Here is a 17,334-nt window from a genome sequence, read left to right as displayed (position 1 = left end):
ATAGGAGATGCTAGATATGGTGCCAGAATAAAACAGTAAACATCATTCTTAATTATGAAGTTTGTAAACTACAATAGCAGCCTGCCTGACAAAAACAAAACAAAACAAAACAACAACAACAAAAACAAACAAACAAAACCCATGTTGACTGTTGCAACAGGAGTGTCAATGTAAGGAACCAACAACATTCTGACCAGTTTTAAGATCTACAAGGCAAAATAGAATCTGTGTCAGGCACCATTATTGGGACAAAGAACTAGGTGAGAACTTATTACTTTTCTAATGAAACATAATATTAACCTTATCCTTCAGGACTTCATCTCGGTATAGCCATTGGTGTGATTATCCCTCAAGCATCATTAGGGATGCTTCTTTTACAGTACGTAGTGATTAATGCAGACACCATGGCAGGTCAAAGTGCAAAAAATGACTAAACACAGAGTGTTCCTCACTGTATGTGACACTATCTCGCAATCTCTTTATCTCAAGGTTCATGGATCATTGTAAAACTGGCAATGGAAGGACTATAAGAGCCAGAAACATTGGAAGACTCTAGTGAAACAAACATCACAGGATGCAATGATGTAGTTACACATATGAGCTCATAGCAATTACAATAGCAAGCAAAAGACCTGTGTAAAGTCAAGCCAGACAAGATCCCAGCATAGAAAGAGATCCTAGTTAAGGATCTATTGGTAATTGAGAGATGCTGGGTCAGGAGGAGTCATTTTTCTTTCAAGGTGTGACACCTGATAGATCTAACACGTTCTAGTGGATAGCCACACACTTAAAAATGTATAGGCAGCTCCAGAGATAGAAGATAAATTCCTCTTTCTGAGAACACAAAGTATTTTAGGCACAGAGCTTAGAGGCTCCTGATCTGCCACAGTTTAAAATCCTCCTCAATGAGGGCTATCTTTCATGGTACTAAAAGGTGAAATCCATGCTACTAAAGGAGGGAGGCAACTAGAACTAATGTTACTGCAACATAACAGGATAACCCTAAGGATGCCATAGTGGCATGTGTACAGGGTCAGTAACCAAGATCTATTTATAAACACAGCAGAAGAAGAAATGTAGGATGTCATACAGGTGAAGGCAGGCACAAGATAGAACCAGGCCTGTCGTTGGACAAGAAGAAAGCGTAGGCGGAAGAAAAGTTTGAGGGAAGAGACAGGAGACTGGAACAAGGCAGGAGAGAAACCGTGGAGAGAACATGGAGGCTGACGTTAAGCTTCTACTCTGTATTTACAGGTTGTTATGAAAATTCTTAAGGGATGGGTGTGCATAGGGCTTTGTATGTTTAGGTGGGCAATTATATCTTATCAATTGGATCAGAGGTTATAGCGTTGTGTGTTGTTTCTTGTGGCGATTTGAGTTTGAGAGAGTGTGTGGCAGCAGAGACACTGGGCAGCCACAGAGTTGGGATGCATGTTTCTGGCAAGATTATCTACAGATATCATGGGGGTATTGTAGTGCCAAATCTAGAGGGGGTAAAAGACAGCATTTTATTTTACATAATTTTAGAACAACAAAGAAGGTCATTCCTTATAGTGGAAACCTTGCAAACTACACAGGGCCAGTGAACTTATAGACGTTGGAGAACCTACAACAGCTATTTTACTAAACCAGCAGAATCCCTAACTACCTTCCATATATCTGTCCTTAGACCCAAAAACTAAATGTAGTCATTAGCCATCAGCAAGGAAGCATCTTTGTAACATACAGAGACAATTAAAGAAAAGCACAAGCAGTGAAAATACAGAGTTGTGCAGCCCCGTCCCAAGGGATAGGTACATCTACGAACAAGCCCCAGACCTAAGGCTCATGAACCATTGTAGAATAGGAAGCTGAATAATCATAAGAACTGGAGGACTCAAGAGTTTACTGTAAGGTTTCTCCTAAGATTGCCCAATTGCACTCCTACAATATCAGCAACATAACTCTTTCAACATCAACTGAAGAAAGACAAGCACAATAGAGAAGCTAGCATGGACAGGGCATAATTTAGGAGGTGTCACCCACATGAAAAGAACTAAAGTATTTCTCAGGGAAGAGTGCACCAACTGCGTATTCACCATCAAATGTCCAGCACGGCAAACATATACTTAAATAACATTAAAAAGATTGAGCGGCTTGTGTTGAATCTTTAGGACTTTATATGTATACACATGTATATGCAACAATTAATTGAACAAAGTCCTTGAATTTGAAAGTTGCAAGAAAGGGTGCATAGGAAGGTTTGGAAGGAGGAAAGGGAGGAGGGAAATGATATAATTATACTATAGTCTTAAAAAACAAAAGAGCTAATTTAAATGGGTATATAGCCATTACTAATGAGACTGAACTCTTTTTAAAATGGAAAACATGTTAGGTGTGAATGGACTGGGGTGTGAGCCTAGTAGGAGGTTGGACAATGGTATACAAATGGCCAAAATGTGATGCGTAGAACTCTTGAAAAATGATTTTCAATGCTCATGGTGGCCTATGAAACTCAATACTTAGAATACTTGGGGAGTTCCTCTGTTTGACCTGTCCACAAATTTTACTCTTTGCAATTTAAAGTGAGATGCATAAAATAGATGAGCAAAATAAGTGGAATCTGCAGGCTCCAGGGGTAAGATAAGGCTTCAAGGTACACACACACACACACACACACACACACACACACACACACCACATACATACACACACACCACACATACATACACACACCACATACACACACACATACACACCACACATACACACACACACACACACCACATACACACACACCACATACACACACACACATACACACCACACATACACACACACACACCACATACACACACACCACACACACACACACCACACATACACACACACACACCACATACACACACATACACACACATACACACACACACGTTATTTGAAGGTAACTATTTCAAATAGTGGAAGTCATGTGCTAATAGACACATTTTTCTGAATAAATGTTTATATAAATATTAATTTATAAGTATTAATCAGCTAATCTTATTCAAAATTCTTATCTAAGAAAACTGGAGGAAGGTGAGCAAAGCCGTAGCCAGTTATTAATGGTAAAACACTTGGATTTCTCATTCCTTCATGAATCCTGTGTCCTCTAGAAAATTTGAATATCCCTAAGATTGACTTGGAAAATTGCCTATAGTTGATATTTTCTTTCTGCACCTGTATTGCATATCATGCAGGGATGATTCAGGCAGCATAGGATTTGATGTCTCTGTAATTGCCACCTTAAAAATGGCCTGGCATTATTCTGGAAAATTGATGTAAATGCAAAAGCAGCAGCTGTAAGACTCTTGTTCCTATAGCTGAAAAGGTAAGAGACAACAGTGACTAGGTTAAAGTGGATTCAGCAAAGCTTCAGTGTTCACCTGCTGGATTGTCTTCAAAGACAAATATCTAGAAGATTTCTAAATACTTAGTTTCCAGGGATGTGGGGGAGGAGTGCAGGATGAATGTAGCAAAATTTAGAAGACATTACCTTGCAATTGAATTCACCATAATTTGTTCTTCGGAGATTATTAATATTACTGGTCCTCATACAAAGTTACAAAGATACTATAGTAGTTGCCAAAATATTTAAACGTGCATATAACCTCTATTTCCCATATTTAACTTAACACAGTCTTTGTTACTTACAAAGGGGAACAATGTACTCATGGGCTAGTTAATTTTCGTTTTCAATTTACATGACCTGGAATCAACTAAGAAATAAGCTTATGGCCACATCTATAAGACAATTTCTTGATTAGCTTATTTGAAATGGGAAGATCTGCCTTAAATGGTGGTGTCATCTGGGGGAAATCCAGATACAAAAAATCTGAACAGAAAGTCTGTGTTCTTTGTCTCCCTGACTTCACATCTCACCAAGTTCAACCCTGCTGTTGAAGCTACATTCCTTGCTGATATCAGAGTGCAGTTTCTATGTTCTTAGAATGTGAAAAGATGACCAGAGTCTCTAGCAAAATTGTCTAGGCTTTGGGTTGCAGAGTGGGACTGTCGAGGAATTCAGCCTTGGGTACTAAGCATTACCCTGGTCCTCAGCCACTCTAATAATACAGCCAATGCTGGACTACCCAGGTCACATTCTATAAGCCAATCTCATAAGTCTTTTAACATATACTGATTTTATTGGTATTATACAGCTGGAGAACCTTCATTACTACATCATAACAATGTTATCACCTCCCATTTAGAGCTGACATTTTGATAGACAAGCAGAAGTGTACATTCTGCAAACTGAACCTAAGAGCTTTGCACACAACAGAGAGCAGACCATGTGAAGCTGTTTTTGAAGCAAGAAATGCCTTCCTTACATTATTTTTTCTACTCATTGTATATTTCAACTTCTTTACTTAATTTTGTTTATATTGGATACTTTTTCAAATATAAACACAAAGGCAACACTGTAAGTGTCAACATTATGAATGACACTCAGGAATACAGAAAATTGAAAGGGCACCACTGGACAACATAAAATCTCATGAAAATACTCAAAACAAACGAACAAACAAAAAAAAAACCAAAAACATGCAAAGAGAATTCAATTCTAAATCATAAAGGAGAGAAACAATCACAAGCATAAATGTGATCTGAGGAATAAAATTACATAGATGCAGGATATAACTCATTTAGCAAGTTGTCTAACCACAGTCAAAGAGAAGTTATAGAGGTAAATCTATGGAAGCCCATCTCTGTCTCTTAATTGATCACCCAAAGGTTTTTCAGAAGGGATTTTGAAATCTCAATTTAGTCTTGTAAAGAAATGATAATTTTCATCTTAAAAATTCCAGGGGGTATTAAATAAGTTTCAGCCATTCTCACCCCCGAGACAGAATGTCTAACAGTACCTGTAGTATAAACCCACAGTGCACTGCAAGTCTTCAGTACGAAGTTCCAGAACAGCCCTTGAGTACTGCATGGGCCTCCAGTCATGAGGACAGCATCACATGAGAATTTCTATGTGAATTAATAAAATGGAATTGATAGTAAATAATATTATACATTTAGTCTAACTTTGATAATATATCCAAACAAATCAGAGAATGAACTTTTTTTCACTTACTAATCATTTTATTTGTTTTCTTTAAGAAAGGGTGTTACCTAACTATAAAAAGTTGTTGAACACCTGTTTAAACAAACTGTAATCTAAAATGTATTACAACCTGAACAACAAGGGTTAAATTTCTAAGATCACCAAAATGAGGACACCTAGGGAATGGGAGGATAGATTTGAAGAGTGCATTTTCAAAGAACCGCCATTGAAAATATATGAAAGGAACTTTTATCTATAATAAATGGGAATGCCCAATTATATAATGACAAAGATGCTAAATGGAAGTCTCTTCTAAGAATATGCATCAATGTCCTGTAGCAACTAGAAAGGATTCTTAACATTATCTTAATAAGAAAATGAAAATCAAAACCACAGGATGAGAACATTTTGTACTTTCTAGGATGTTAAGAATTCAAAAGTCAGAGAAGAGTAAGCAGGGCGGGCATTAAGGACAACCCTGAGACATTGCTGGTAGAGACAGAGCAGCCTTTTCACAAGACACAAGTTTCTCAATGATTCAGCAGAATAATCACGAGTCACCAATTTACACCTTTTATTGAATTGAAATCCAACCTAAAAAGGAGTGTATAAATGTGATCACTAATCACAACAGTCCAAATTAGGAGTGATTTATAAGTAAACTTAAGAATAGATAAACAAATTGTAATAGGCCATAAAAGATCTGAGGCATTATTATGTGATATAAACTTGAAGAAGTGTTGTACTAAGTCAAATATATCAGAAACATAAGGTAATATATGTCTCATTTTATGTAATATCTAATATGACAGGTAGTAGTATATACTATGCCAAATTATTAGAGGAGGCAAATATGAATTGATTGCTAATAACAGGATTTAATTTGGGGTAAAAACAATGCTCACACAGGAACCAGTCTGGTGGTCGTAAAACCTTATCATATTTATATGACAAAAATGCTGAATTGCATATTTAAATTTAATGACTTAGGTTATCATTTAAAAAAGTGACCAACAGAATTGAAAATCACTTCCAAAGAATGAAATAATTGTAGCATAATATGAAGAGAATTTATGTACTAATTAGATTAAAATTTTGTTTTCTTCATACTGTGGTCTTTTCGCTAGACAGGGTCTTATTATTTAAACAGGATTGACCTCAGTCTTGGGATCCTCCTGCCTCTGACTCCCCAGGGTTTATGTGATAGAAATATGTTACAATAATTGGCTCATGCACATAATTTTTAAAGTTTTAATATACAAGTGGACAGGGAACACTGCAGGTAGAAAGGTCTAAGCAGGGAAGGAGTAAGAGATAGAGAAGATAATTGGGCAGGAAGCGGTTTAACAAAAGAAAGAATTAGGAAGGATCCATATTCAAACCTGTTGTATTGTAACAAAATTCATTAAAAACAAAATAAATCTTTGAAGTGACATGCCCTGGCTGGCTGAGAACTGATCGTAGTAGTTGTGAGTTATTAAAGGATAAAAAGAATAAAAAACAGTGACAGAATAGGAAAGAACCTTATTAATAGTTGGAAAAGGAAAAATCAGACACTTCTAATGCAAATAATACAGGGTCCTCCCGTTCCTTTTGGTTTCCCACCAGAGTCTGATAGTAATGTCTTACTATTAAAGGCTTTGCAACTCAGTAAAATACTGTAGATTCACTTGCATGACTGTAATAAAATATTCTGACCAAAAGCAGGGAATTTAAGCATCAAAAATCCATAGTCGAGAACAGAGAAAGAGTAAACACATGGGTCTTTGCTAGCTTCCTTGCCCACATCTTGTTTCTCCTTTTTTATTTTGGTCAGGAGCTTAGAGTAAAGGAATGATTGCAACCTGAATGGGACAGATTTTTTCACATCAATTTTCTTAAGAAAACAGTGCACAGACATGCCCATAGGCCAAACTAAAACAGATTTTTTTTTGTTTGGCCAGGTGACTGTAGATTGTATTGTTGACAATTAAAGCCAATAATCACAGTAACATCATTCAGATTCACCAGCAATGTGAATGGCTATAAATTGCAACATTTGTCATGAAAAAGGAAAATTAGGCAATGTTTTATATATACTCATATACATTTATATATGTATTGCTCTATAATTTTATATATACATATGCATATATATATACATATACTTTTTTACTTAGACATATTTCTTAAAACTTGCATGGAATGCATTAATTTCTGGTAAAACACGAGAAAAAATTGACTGAAATAGAGAGATACAAACATTGTGGGTGTTAAATGTCTATTAAAAAAGTAACATGCCACCAAATAGCTTTCAACAAAAAAACATTCCGAGTTCAAATGTCTTGGTTCAGTAATTACTTTCCCGATGCACTTTTTTTCAATAAACTGAAAGCAAGGGACTGCTTCTGAACTCAGTCTGTGAGTTAAAAACAACCTGATCCATTAACCACAGATATTAAAAGAGAAACCAGCTGTAGATTAACACTTTTTAAATTATCAAATGCATCAAATTATACTCAGCACTCTGTAAACAATGTATCATTACCAATTTGAATTTATTTAAGTATGTTCAACTGGTCTAACATTTTAATCAATCAGTATAATTCAACATCTCACCAAAAAGGAAATACAGAATTATGTAGATGCAGAAAAGACGTGATTAACAAAAAAGTTTTCAGCAAAAAAGTACAGAATTTAACACCCTGAATCCGTCAAAGGACAAAGTAAAAATCATACGTTGAACAGGGTTCTTAATGATGAAAGACTATTACTCTGTGGTGTGAGGCCACTGGGTATCCATTCTCACTATTCAGAACTGAGATGGGAGTTACATTCATTGCCAAGGAAATAAAAAGAACTTAAATATATAGAAAAGATTCATTTGACTATTTGTCTATTAATAAGTGGCCACTTTTCCACACATACACACAAAATTTGAAGCCTTCTACAAAGAAACAAAAAGGCATGATAAGTGATTGTTGAATGTTTGAAGGACACATGGTCAATTTACATAGAGCAGATGTATATCAGTATGTTTTAATTAATAAGTGAAAATATATGTGCATACGTACCAATACATAGTAAATGTCCTAGAGTGTAATGGTATATATCTTTATTTGTATGTACAAAGCTGCAAAACAGGAAGTTAAAAACTCAGTAGATACAGAATGATTTGAAAAGTTAATATATTGGAACTTGGTTTATTAAGAATATAATTCCCTTATACATTATTTGCAGGTTCAACACAATCACAGCGAATATTTTAGGGGGAATAGAATAAAAATGGAAAATTTAAGATTAAAGTAGGTATGATTATGTTTCCATCCATCACCATCTATCACCCAAACATACTCCAAGAACCAAACAAGAGGCTAGAAAGATGATTCTGCCATTACGGACCCTTGCTGCTCTTACAGAGGCCCCAGATTAGCTTCCCAAGCATCAAATGGTGGTTGGCAGCCATCTGTGTAATTCTAATCCCAAAAGATTCAGTACCCTATCTGACCTCCGAGGGCACAAAGCAGTCACATGATACACATCATGCATGCTGGCAAAACACTTATATACATAACCTAAAATAAATAAATAAATATAATATTTTTTTAAAAAACAAATGCACATACAAAACACAACAAAGGAACATATTTTAATGTATTGTTGGATTCGGTTATCAGAAAGCACCAATCTCATATTGAAAATTGTTTAAACGTTTCCATATGTTTAGTGTGCTACATAAAAGTACAACTAGGCATGTGTGGTGGTGCACACCTTTAATCCTAGAATTTGGAAAATTGAGGCAGAAAGAAGAAAACCTCAAAGCAAGCCTGGAATACATAACAAAGCACTACCTTACAAATATAGAATAAAAAACAGAATTTAATACAATAAATTTAGCCTTAGCAGCCAACATATGGAGACACTCCTTTGAACACCCATGGCCGTGCCCACCATCAGGAAGTCAATCTTCAGTATCCTTCCTCTTCTCCAGTTCCAATTCCTTCTTCTTTTTTGTTTTTTTGTTTCCTTCTTTTTATTGTAAACAGATATTTTTCTTACATATTAAACTCTGATTATAGTTTCTTCTCTCTCTCTCTTCCCTCAAATCTTCCTTATCTCTCTTCCCATCAACCCCGTTTTTGTGGCTCACTAAAAAACAGACTTCTAATGGTTAATAAATAATAAAATAAAGAATGGCAACAACGTTAGCCATTTCTTATTATTCAGGATTATTTTAGCCATCCTTGATTTTTAGTTTTTTATCCTAAGCTGAAGATTTTTCCCCCAAGATCTGTAAAGACTTGTGTTGGAATTTTGACAGGAATTGTACTGAGTTAGTAGATTGCTTTGGTAGGATGGCCAGTTCTCGTATATTAATCCTACCAATCCATGAACATATTTCCATCTTCTGATACCTCCGATTTCTTTCTTCAGTGTCTTAAAGGTTTATCAGATAAGTCTTTTACTTGTTTCCATAGAGTCATCCTGAAGATATTTTATATTATTTACAGCTACTGTGAAAGGTATTCTTTATCTGATTTCATTCTTGGTCTATTTGTCATTTGTATAAAGAAAACTTTTTTAAGTTAACTTTATATCCACCTATTTTTCTGAAGATGTTTATCAACTGTAGGAGCTAACCAGTGGGATTTTTATGGTCACTTAGGTATACTCTATTATCTGCACTTAAAACAGGTTGACTTCTTCCTTTGTCAATTTGTATCCCCTTGATTTCCTTAAGTCGTAAGAGACAGAGCTTAAGGAAATCATTGGGGGAGCTTTTCGATGTATGTCCAGGAGTGCTATATCTGGGTCCTCAGGTAGTACTATGTCTAATTTTCTGAGGAACTGCCAGAGTGATTTCCAACCCAGATGTTCCTGAACAGAGGAATGATACAGAAAATGTAGCACATTTACACGATGGAGTATTATACAGCTATTAAAAACAATGACTACATGAAATTCTTAGGCAAATGGATGGAACTAGAAAATATCATCCTGAGTGAGGTAACCCAGTCACAAAAGAACATGCATGCTATGAACTCACTGAGAATTGGATATTAGCCCAAAAGTTCAGAATATTCAAAAAACAATTCGCAGACCATTTGAAGCTCAAGAAGAAGGATGATCAAAATGTGGATTGTTGCTGTAAAATTATAAAAAAATAATGCTGTCGTTTATTCCACACTAGGTCTGGCACCATACTGCCCCAAGACATCTGGTACATATCTTCATCTCAGTCTAAAGAGTGTCTCACATGCTTTGCACTGTCCCATATCACACTGCCGATGGCTACTCTCTGGACCTAGCAACAATCTCTCTACCCATCTAGTTACCAAGACAGGTTGTCACCATGTCAGACATACACATCCCAAGTTCGTGGCGGCCTAGTGTCTCCAGCCCCAATAGTCTCTTGAATTCAATTAAATCACCCATGAAAGAACACAACACAATAACCTCTGATCCAATTGATAAGATATAATTGCCCACCTAAATAACATACAGTTTGCTCATCTAGATACACAAAGCCCTATACACATCCATCCCTTTATATTCATAACAACCTGTAAATGTGCAGAGGGGAATCTTAACATCCCCCTCCATGTTCTCTCAGCTGTTCTTCTCCTACTCTTGCTCTAGTCTCCTCCTCCTAAAACTTTTCTCCCTCCCATCCTTCCTTCTCATCCAATGGCAGGCCTTGTTCTATCTTGTACCTTCCTTCACCTGCATAATAAAATCATCCTACATTCATCACAGGAGAAAATACCAGGAAAAAGAGTGGAGCAGAGACTGAAGAAAAGGTCACTCAGAGACTTGGGATCCATCCCATATGCTGCCAATAAACCTAGTTACTATTGCTGATGCCAAGACGTGTTTGCTGACAGGAGGAGATATTTATGTCTCCTGAGAGGCTCTACCAGAGACTTACTGATATAGGTGAGTATGCTTGCAGCTAACTATTAGCCTGAGCACGGGGACCCCAATGAAAGAGTTAGAGAAAGGACTAAAGGAGCTGAAGGGGTTTGCAACTACATCAGAAGAACAATATCAACCAAGCAGACACCACCAGAGCTCCCAAGAACTAAACCACCAACCAAAGAGTACTCATGGAGGGACCAATGGCTCCAGTGCCTATGGAGCAGAGGATGGCATTGTCTGGCATCAATAGGAGAAACCCTTGGTCCTGTAAAGGCTCGTTTCCCCAGTGTAGGTGAATGTCAGGGCGTTAAGCTGGTAGCGGTTGGGTGGGAGTGGGAACATTGTCATGGAAGCAGGGGGATGGAGGAGGGCAAATGGGAGGGAGGGAAAGGGGGATAATATTTGAAATGTAAATACATAAAGTATCCAATAAAAATTTAAAAAAGAAGGCATTGGAGGAACCAGACTAATTAGACCTGCCGATGGCCTTCCTTCAATGGGAGAGAATGACACATGGTGCTCATTCACCTGGAAAGCTGGAGTAGATGTTGTCTAACAACTCGGTGATCTCTTTGTTAGTCTATGGAGTGAGCTTTCCTGTTTACCCACAATACCATGAGCATTTATTTAAGCTGTGATACCAAGTTTGTGTCTCAATGAATAGAACCCATCATTATTTAAGAAGTCTCATGTTCCTTACATCGTCTGTCCATAAAACCTATTCTTACGCTTACTGCAAATTCCCCTCCTTAGGTTCTTGTCCTGAGCACTGTTTTAACAATCGATAAAACTCACTATGTCAAAGAAAATGTGCTATTTTATAAGGGGTTGAGGATTGATGTGGCTATCTCTGAAGCTTTCTGAAAGTTGCCACATGCAGACTTTCCCCAAAGTTTCACTGCGCTTGAAAGTGTAAGAAAGATATGGGCAGACTCTGGAAGTTTTGCCCCTGGAAAATTGGTGTTGATTCACGTGTCATTCTTCACCTCCCCAGATTGTTTTCCTGCCTGCAAACTGTGAGGCTTGCTGGGTCCCTGAGAAGTTGTCTGTTTGAAGGCTCTAGCTAAGACTTCAAGTGCTATACTGAAAAGGTACAAAGAAAGTAGACAGCTCTGTCTTATCCTTGAGTTTAGTTGGAAACATTAATTGCATTACACAGGAATTAAATTTATGTATGGCCCTGAAAAGTCTGATATTGACATATAATAATTCTGTTTTTATAAATAGCACATAGAAATGACAATGATCTCTATTTTTATTAGTTATTTATTTACATCCCAAATGTTGCTCCCCTTCCCATACTCTCTCATAGAGTTCTTTCTTCCATCCTCCCTCCCTTTCACCTCTGAGAGGGTGACCCCCACCCCACAACATTCTTCCTCCCCGGGACATCAAGTCTCTACAGGATAAGTCACATCCATTTTCACTGGGGCCGAGCAAGGCAGCCCTTGAAACAACCCATGTATGCTCTTTGATGGGTTGCAACCTACCGATTGGAAAAAGATCTTCACTAATAGCCAAAATATGTAAAGAACTCAAGAGGGTAGACTCCAAAACCTAAGTAAGCCAGGTTAAAAAAAAAATGGGATACAGAGCTAGACAGAGAATTCTCAACAGAGGATTCTTGAGTGGTCACGAAACACTTATAAAAATGTTCAACATCCTTAGTCATCAGGGAAATGCAATTCCAAGTGACCCTGAGATTCCACCTTCCACAATCAGAATGGCTAAGATCAAAAACTCAAGTGAAACTACATGCTGGTGAGAATGTGGAGAAAGGGGAACATTCTACCACAGCTGGTGGGATTGCGAAGTTGTACAACCACTCTGGAAAACAAGATGGTGGTTTCTCAGAAAACTATAAATAAATCTACCCGAAAACCCAGCTCTACTGCTCCTGGGCCTATACCGAAAAGATGTTCCACAATATAACAAGAATATGTTCTCTGCTGTGCTCACAGCAGCCTTATTTCTAATAGAGAAGGATCTCTATTTAATCTTTATACATTTTATTAGCCTACATGACTTTTAAAAGATAAAGCTTGACAAATGCCTGCTTTACCTCTTATTAGAGTATTCAACATTATTCCAATTAAGAAAACAAAAACCAATACGACAGACAAGATAATGAGTGTTTCTGGCACATTTCAGTAACAAACTTTGAGGCTAAAACTTCATATTGCTTATCAATTATTTTGAGGGCATTAAAAACTTATTGAAAATAAATGAAGCAAGTGTCTCCAGAAACATTGTAATTAAAAAATGATTGCCTTTCCTCCAAAGATTATGTTATTTCTCCATTTATAGACTGTATCTTAATAACAGAGTCTCAAGTTTTCAATGTTCTGTTAGCTATTCTTTCTTTCCTTTTCTTTAATTTTTTTTTGCTATGTGTTCTGGGTTTGAGAAAATTTTAACAGATTCTGAACTGTTTATAAGTGTATGTGCTATGTAACAGGGCAGGGAGAGTGAGTCTTAAAGATATAGTAAATGGTCTGGATAGAAATAGGAAATAGTAATTAAAGGAAAATTTCAGTTATGTACTAGAATGTTTAGAAAAATGCATATGCAAAATAGGTGGCCAATTGTAATACTTTCTATCTTTCTCACGTGTGTGTTTCAAAGCTTTTAAGCAATTTAGCTTCAGAAAACACTGTTATAATGTGCAAAAACGATGGTTGCTAACTTCTTTATTCATCAGTAATTATGAAAATTAGAAAACATGGTGGTTAGCATTATGAAATACTTCAGACATTGTCATTTATTGGCTGCTAAATTTTGACCCCATTATTGATTCCATTTACATGCTAAAATTTAAAAATGGGGGGGAAGCCCATAATTTTAAGCAGGTTTCCTGTTGACTTACTATCTTTTTTTCATTTTAAATAAGATTTTTATCCAAAGTTCATTCCAAGCTCAAAAGTTTCCACTCCTGATTTACTGTTTGAAAGCAGTAAATTCTAACAGAACACCTGTCTTCTAAGAAGATACCATGAAGAATGGAAATAGGTTCACAATTAACTTAACGCCTGCAAAATTTTTATCAGTGCAATTAACTTCCCTTGGTAGAAAATGTGTGCAGGTCGAACTAGAGTTTTTGATAGCCATATATTCTTATTATTTAAAAAATTTAGATACTCAAACGATGTCTTAAACTTCCTTTCTTGAGATTATAATATAATTACAACATTATCCTTTTCCCTTTCCTCTCCAAACCTTCCCTCATACCCTTCTTTGCTCTCTTTAAAATCCACAGTTGTTTTAAAATCAAATGTTAAATATATGTAAGAAAAATGCAGATATATATCTCTAAGCCCATAAATATAACCTGCTCAGAATGTATAATGTTACTTGTATATATGTTTTCAGGACTAGCCATTTGGTCTAAGGTAAGCATTTGGGGTGTTCCCCCATGTGGAAACTGCCCCTGCTCTCAGAATTACCTGCAGATAATGTATAAGGGTAAGATCCCCCTGCGCACTTCAACAGTACAGTTTGATAATATCTGATCACTAGTACCTCCTTCTAACTCCCAGTGGCCAACATCTCACCTCCCCACTGTAACCTTAATTTTTTGAAGTCTACTCTTAATAATGGTTCTTAAATGTTTTTACCTCCCTTCTAGAGCACCAACCACCAGAGGTAGTAGAAAAGAAAGGGTTTGAGGGAAGTGGACCTGTTTAGAAATTTTTTTTGTTGTTGCAGACCCCGCCTGTGTTACTATTACACTAAAAATAAATCTACCATATGCCTCACACTACTCCTTTGCCTGTGTCCACCGAACTTGACATCCAACCACATCGATATTTATTTTCTCAGCTGTATTCACTGATGTTCTGTTCACAATAGCTAGGGAAAGGAGACAGCCTGAGTGTTTATTAGCTGAGTAAGGTGACCTAGGCTAAAAATGACAAATGTCACGTGTTTCTTTCTCATCTGAGGCTTTTAGCTCCAAATCTTCAAATGTGTATATAGATCCCAGAATAATTACAGAAGTCAGAAAAGTAATGTGGGACTATTGTCAGGGAAAGGAATGATCTATAGAGAGAGGAGTGTGGGGCAGGGGCCAGGAAATAAAGAAAGAAGGAGAGGAGAGAACAGTAACAGTTTAAAAAAAGTCTGAAAACATCATAAGCACTCATATTACTCACTATTTTCTAAAAGTATGTGTAATGTTATTTGTGTATATGTTTTCAGGGCTAACAATTTGTTACTGGTAACTAATTGATGTACTCTTCTGTTGTCTCTAGTTCTTAGTGTACGGGTGAGACCTCATAGCCCTTTCTTGATTCCTGTATATTTATGTTGTCCTTGCTTGTTGGGTTTATACAGACATGATGGTGAAATTTCATGGGTGTAACTTGGAAATTTATAGGGAACAAACTCGCATCGCAAGCTTCCTGTTCCTCTGTCTTCTTTCAATCTTTCTACCCTCTCACACACACAGTTCCCTGAACCATAGATGCTAAAGTTGTGTTATCATAGATGTGTTTGTTGGTGCTGAGCTCCAAACCAGCATTGTGATTGACTGTGCTTTTCTTTGATGGTTGATTCGTTGCAAAGAGAAGTTTCATTGACGTTGGGTCAGAACAATACTTAACTCTGAGTATATGGACAAATATTTATGTGTCGAAAGGATATTCTGGCTTAGAAAATGGTAGGTTTAGATTATTCTATAAGTTCTACAAGGCACTTGGCTAGGTTTCCAGAACTTTTCTCCTCTTGCTGTGTGTTCCTCAGTTTAATTAGAGATGTTGGTTCCTACTAAGGTGTGCTTGTTACTAAAGTAACTTTATGCTTATTAGTCAAACTAGTCATTGTTATTTCATGGGGGTGATAACTAGGTAGGATTAGTGTTTGTTTCCCCCTTGAAAATGTAGGTAGTGGTTTAAAAGAAAATGGTCACCTTAGGCTCAAAAGGAGTGGCACTATTATAAAGTGTGGCCTTGCCTAGACTAGTTGTGGCTTTGTTGGTGGAAGTCAGTTACAGGAGGCAGGCTTTGAGATCTCACACACTCAAGCTAGACCTACTGTGGCAGTCTCCTTCTGCTGCCTGCAGATCAAGATGTAGAACTCTCTGTTGGTTTTCCAGCATTATATCTGCCTGCATGCTGCAATGCTTCCCATCATGGTCATAGTGACTAGACCTCTGAAACTGTGAGCCAACCCTAATTATAAGAGATCCTGTGGTCATGGTGTCTCTTCACAGCCATAGAAACCCTAAGACAACAGATAATAATATGGTGTCATTTGGTGCCAGAAGATCTCAAGAAGATGGTTTTCCTTCAGGTCAGTTCCAGCTCAGGAGTTTTTAGGCCCTGTTTGAAATGAATGGTGATTTTCTCAACAAGGGGTCACCTCCCATTCCTGAGGGTCAGCCTATGGTGATAGAAATACACTATAATATTTTGATAGTTTCTTGGAAAACTCTAATCAACAACTCAAAGGAGAACTTCTCATACCTAATTTTTATTTATTTATTTTAAAGATGGTTTCTGGGAGTTGGTGGGACCATCGTCTGCCTAAATGGTAAATTTTAATCTAAACTATTTATGTATACTTATAAGTGAACTTAAGTGTATTGTTATGTAGATACTTAAAAGTATGGTTTCTTATTAGTTTTATGAGTCCTTATGGTTATTCTATTCTCCACAATTATCTTTATATTATAAAAGGAAATGTTGAAATGATTTACCAGAAATTTGTTTATTAAACCAAAAATAAAATAAAAATATGAATCCCTTACACTTCACCATTACTTATGGCATTCTCTCTTTTTTTTTTTTTAAATATTTATTTATTTATTTTACGTATAGCATTCTGCCTGCATATGTGACTGCAGGCCAGAAGAGGGCACCAGATCTCATTACAGATGGTTGTGAGCCACCATGTGGTTGCTGGGAATTGAACTCATGACCTCTGGAAGAGCAGTCAGTGCTCTTAACCACTGAGCCATCTCTCCAGCCCCCTGGCATTCTCTCTTGACTTAATCAAGAGTTGTTCTTGTAATGACTATAAGAATTAAACCCAGGCCGACATGCTTTACATAAATTTGTAAAGGTATTCTTAGAGAGTTTGGTGGGGAACCTTCCAGTGAGCATTGGTCTTCAGTTAAAACCTGGGCTAACTACCTTTGTTTCGCCTGAAAGTGCATGTCTACCTGTTGCTATTTTATACAATCAGACTCTCCTTACAGTTAACTGAACATGGGATCTCTGTGGAGAAGTTTCAGGAGCCAGCAGAGGTTTCAGACTGGTAAAAAAGGCATCGAGTTTTATGGATTGAGAAGCTGCTGGTTTCTCTGACTCGCAGAACATGACGATGTTGAACTATCATCCACTATCCATTAATCATTCAACCTCTAGAAA

The 17,334-nt window shown here is 36.8% G+C and overlaps 1 long non-coding RNA gene across 2 annotated transcripts in view; it reads left to right on the top strand.

Moving 5' to 3' along the window:
• LOC120094752 (uncharacterized) overlaps positions 1-17,334 on the top strand; it is a 193,787-nt gene that overhangs the window by 107,305 nt on the left and 69,148 nt on the right. For both annotated transcript variants that reach the window (XR_005489341.2, XR_010054880.1), the window contains 2 exons: positions 10,805-10,984; positions 11,961-12,057. This is a non-coding gene — a long non-coding RNA (uncharacterized LOC120094752). The remainder of the gene's footprint in view (positions 1-10,804; positions 10,985-11,960; positions 12,058-17,334) is intronic.

This window comes from Rattus norvegicus, chromosome 9 (assembly GCF_036323735.1).
Source record: "Rattus norvegicus strain BN/NHsdMcwi chromosome 9, GRCr8, whole genome shotgun sequence".
Classification (NCBI taxonomy): Eukaryota; Metazoa; Chordata; class Mammalia; order Rodentia; family Muridae; genus Rattus; species Rattus norvegicus.
The sequence above is the reverse complement of the archived record's forward strand: the minus strand, read 5'-3'. Positions and strand labels throughout refer to the sequence as shown.